This window comes from Varroa destructor, unplaced genomic scaffold (genome assembly GCF_002443255.2).
Source record: "Varroa destructor unplaced genomic scaffold, Vdes_3.0 BEIS01001078.1, whole genome shotgun sequence".
Taxonomy (NCBI): domain Eukaryota; kingdom Metazoa; phylum Arthropoda; class Arachnida; order Mesostigmata; family Varroidae; genus Varroa; species Varroa destructor.
Genome location: NW_019212531.1, coordinates 485 through 4,819, shown reverse-complemented (window position 1 = coordinate 4,819; position 4,335 = coordinate 485). Strand labels below are relative to the sequence as shown.

Here is a 4,335-nt window from a genome sequence, read left to right as displayed (position 1 = left end):
CAAGTGTAGCGGGTAAACATATTACCGCAATAGAAATATAATGTGATGGCTTTACATAAGTAGCCTCTAGTTAAATCTCAAACTAACGCATAATGGTTGTATAGCCTTTATATAGTCTTTAGTATTCGCTAATTTCCTATAATCGATTCTGATGCGTGTAAATGTTGCCTGTTATTGTCTGCGTGATCAGACCTCTTCGATGCTATTTGCTGGCCAATTGCCAGCACTGGTAGCACGGTTTGGCTCTGAATCTGTCATTTATCCTATAGGTAGTATCAGATTATTGATACTGATATGAGATACAGCATCAGCAAGTAAACAGCAGCTCTTCCGTTTTTTCATATCACAGAAACCACTTTTATTGGAACTAATAGATTTCACCTGATCTACTCGCAAGGCTAGCGCACTCTTCGCTTGTCCGAATTGTGTGAAGTTCCATTTAATTCATCTGCTTCATAAGTGTAAGCACAGAAGAGGTGCGGCACACAACGAGCACGGAATACATAACGTTTGGCGGTACCACCATACCTGGTCGCGACGCCATCTGTTCTGGTTAACAATGGGGGACGTTCTATAGGAAATGTATCTAGCATTATCCCTAGCCGTAATGGCGAAGCAGCCTCGAATCCTTCATTTCGAGCACCTCAAGTGCATGTCAAGTTAATGAGCTGTTATGCTCTTAACGTATTCGCAAAAATCAACGTTTGGGCTCGCACCACTGTTTTTCAACACCATGCTTTATAAGCCGCTATATCAGGCCGTTATTGCCATCCAGTGCCTTGGTTTGGTTTCTTTCAGTCTTGTTTGAACCTAGTTGCAGTCGCGTTCGGCTACGACGCCCAGGCTGATGTGTATTTCGACTAGGTAGGAAAACGATAACAGTTCCCTTTTCAACGCTTCGCAAACTGAAATTAGTAATTCGTATCTATTGTTTGATGTGATTCTCCGTTCCACCCAATAATGGAAGCGTCTACAGTGCAGCCTGGAGAGTTCTCAAACGTGCTAGTAGATGAAAGCACTATTCCGCTATTGCTTGGGGCAGGAATCGTCGTCTTCGTTGTACTTCTGCTCATCACCATCGTGAACAAAAACTGCAGGATGTGGGCACTTGGCGCACTTGTGCTGGTACTCGGTTTTCTCGCTTACCTGGGTCACAAGGAGCAAATTGAGCAATTCGCAAATCACGCAAGCACCATTATTAATTACGGAGCAAAGCATAAGTTCAGTGAAGCTTTAAAGAAGGCTGCTGTTCCTGGTGAGTAGCCGCTCCGAAAAATGGGCTGCAATAAGGCGACGTCATTGCGCATACGGCTCGTTTGCAGTCCCCGGTACGAGCTATGATTATCTACAAATGAAACTAGACAATGCATCCTGGATGCAAACGGAAAGAGGACTGAAAATTGAAGGAGCTGGTGTTCTGAGTGATGGGCAGATGAAATTTCGGGAGTATACACCGGAACCTGAACACCGCGGTGATCTGTAGGGGATCTGATCTTGAAAATAATTTTCCAATTGTAGCTTTTAATGTTGTCTCAAGGTCGCGCACTTCTAGATTATAATGATGAATATGGTAATTTTATGAGGTTAATTCGTAAATTAGTGTGCTCACATATGTGTATAATAAAATTACTAATGTGCCGTGGCAAAACAGGGGCACCGTAGGCGCACTTCGTCTGATGTTATAGTATAGTCATAGTGAATAGTACTTTATATAACGGCTATCATACTGAAAATAAAGTAAAGAACAGTATTGCGATGAAACGCTGCACAAGCGACATATTGCATGTATTTTCTACAATTGGGTAGTCAAGAGAACGTCGCGGATATCAGTTCCGCTATGCTAGGATAGGAACATAAACATTATGATCATCATCTTAATATTTTAGGAAATAAATTTTGGTAACATAGGGGATAATAAAAAAATATTTTAGGAAATAAATTTTGGTAACATAGGGGATAATAAAAAAATATTTTAGGAAATAAATTTTGGTAACATAGGGGATCAATTCGACGAAAAGTTGTTGTCAATTCCGCCATAAAGACAATTCGCTATTCCCATATGATGCGTATATAAAAGTGTACTGTATATATAAAAAAAAAAAATCAGTTTCGCATCTTGATATCAAACACTCATCGATTAGACTGTAGAATATTTCAAAGAAGTTACATTACGACTGATGATCCAAAGATTTCGCAGTAATATATTATTGTAATATCGTGATAACTAACTATTACAGTGTCTTCATGTATGATCTTTTTGTGACGAATTTTATTTCAAAAATTTCGTATCCAAGTCAGCAGTACGAAAACAAGGTTACCTGCTTGCGTGACGCTCGCTACCCGGCGAAATGTTGAGGTGCAGCTTCGGATTCAATGGGTTCATATGGTAGCCAAGCTTAAAAGTTTCGTCAAAGCCCAAAACACGTGAGACAGTTAACATTGGTCATACGGTTACCACCCATCTCTTCGGTTACGAATTGTTTGTTGGCAGTCTTCCTTTAACAGTGCTTTCAGATGGTCGTCATCGAATGATCAGCCAGAGCAGGAAATGTTACCTGTGCTCCGGATATCGGTTTCAAACATGGAAAACCACTTTTGAGCGGTCCTTTTAGCGGTGGCGTCAGTACAGCACACAAGAAAAATGTTCTAGCCTATTTCGGTGGCCTCAACAAAATTATTGTATACAAAATACTTAAATTGGACTTTTTTTTCTACCCGGAACCTTTGAAGGGTTCTTTTGAGTTCAGATTGCACGACTAACAACAGCTACAGCATAACAGAGAAAAATGCTTTCGAATGCTACAGCACAAGTGGATAGGAAATAACAAAAAGGAAGCTGGGTATGAGTAGTTTTTAAAAAATGCGAGGACGTCATTTCTAATCTAATAATTCGTATGTATCTTCTGCAAGAAGGTCATTGCTTATACCATATGTGAAGAAAAGCAATGAAGTATACGGTGAAGCAGTGTCGCACACGTGTAACCGAACAAGATTCCAAAGCACAGGACATTCGAGAGCTTGTTTAGCAGGATAATTCGCACGTAGCGATTGAACGCCATAATCGTGTACAGTGGTCGCCTTTGCTTTCAATGTATTAACAGACTGGAGACCTTTACGCAGTGGCCAGGCGTCAAGAATAAAAAAAAAAAGAGGAATCAAAGGCAACTATCATAAATTCGATGAGAATATTTTCGAAGAGTATCGAAAGCGTTGCTTTTCGGAAATCAAAACATCGCCTAGAATAACACATCTTTCTACCTAAAAGCTTCATAATGGTAATTGGAGGCCTGGGAATAATTTCGAAACTCGATTGTTTTCCCTTTTTCAGAATTCGCTCACTGACTCTAATTTTTGTTTTATTGGGTTTTTAGAACCTGAAAATTCATACTGACAGTCATAATTCGATCAGTTCAAGCTCCGTCAAGCCACATACAACGTCCTACAATTTTGATTTCCACAAGTTCTGATGATATTTTGACCATATCAAAATGGAGCATATTATAAATGTCGGCAAACGAACAGCAAGTGAAGGAAAATCCGTGAGGGAACTCTCCATATGGCAGGCACCGAAGTCTGGTACAGATTTATTTTTGAGCATTTTAAGAGTCATTTCGTGTCAACTGTATCACACCGTCGTATACGTAATGTTGTCGGTACTTGCATTACCGAAATAGTACTTGTTGCATAGTGGCTCGGCGGTGTCACGCGATTTTTCTCTAGTTAAGCAAAACTAGATGATAGAGGGCCTTCTTTAGCTACCTAGCTCAGCAAAGTGGCAATTGACAGGGCCTACACTGGCAAACAGCAGTGCTGCCATCTGCTGGCTGATCGCGAGATAATACGTAGAAGTAACATGATTGATCGAATTACGTGAAGCACAGTAGAACATTTATATGCTCTCAACGACAAATAGATAAATCGGCATATTACTACGTTGCAACTCGCGACGCTCTTGAGCTCAGGAATTTCGCTGCTTCATGAGTGCGCTTCACATGGGACTGCCATGAGTAATGCAGCCAATACGATAAGTTCGAAGGTAAATAGTTGCCGTGCCTATTTGCCAACCTTACCATACCTATTTGTCGAATAAAAGCTTCAGACAAACTACCAAAATACATGATCCATACGATGGTATTATTTGGTATCAGCAGCATAGCGACAATAGTTAACAAGTAACGGGTCAGGTCAATGTAAGAGCACATCTCGACGCCTTAGTGGGTTAATATCAATCGTTAAAATCATCGATGGCCTTAATACCTTAAACGCGGTTACCAATAATTCAATAGACAGAATAGGTCGGGCCGATGAACGTCCACTTTGAATCATGTTGGAACT

The 4,335-nt window shown here is 40.5% G+C and overlaps 1 long non-coding RNA gene across 1 annotated transcript; it reads right to left on the bottom strand.

Annotated features, from left to right (window-relative positions):
* Positions 1-633: 633 nt before the first annotated feature.
* Positions 634-3,772, bottom strand: LOC147754050 (uncharacterized). Its single transcript, XR_015318290.1, has 2 exons — positions 2,928-3,772; positions 634-2,555 (listed from the first exon to the last, which is right to left on the bottom strand). It is a non-coding gene; the product is annotated as an uncharacterized LOC147754050 (long non-coding RNA).
* Between the last annotated feature and the right edge of the window lie 563 nt (positions 3,773-4,335).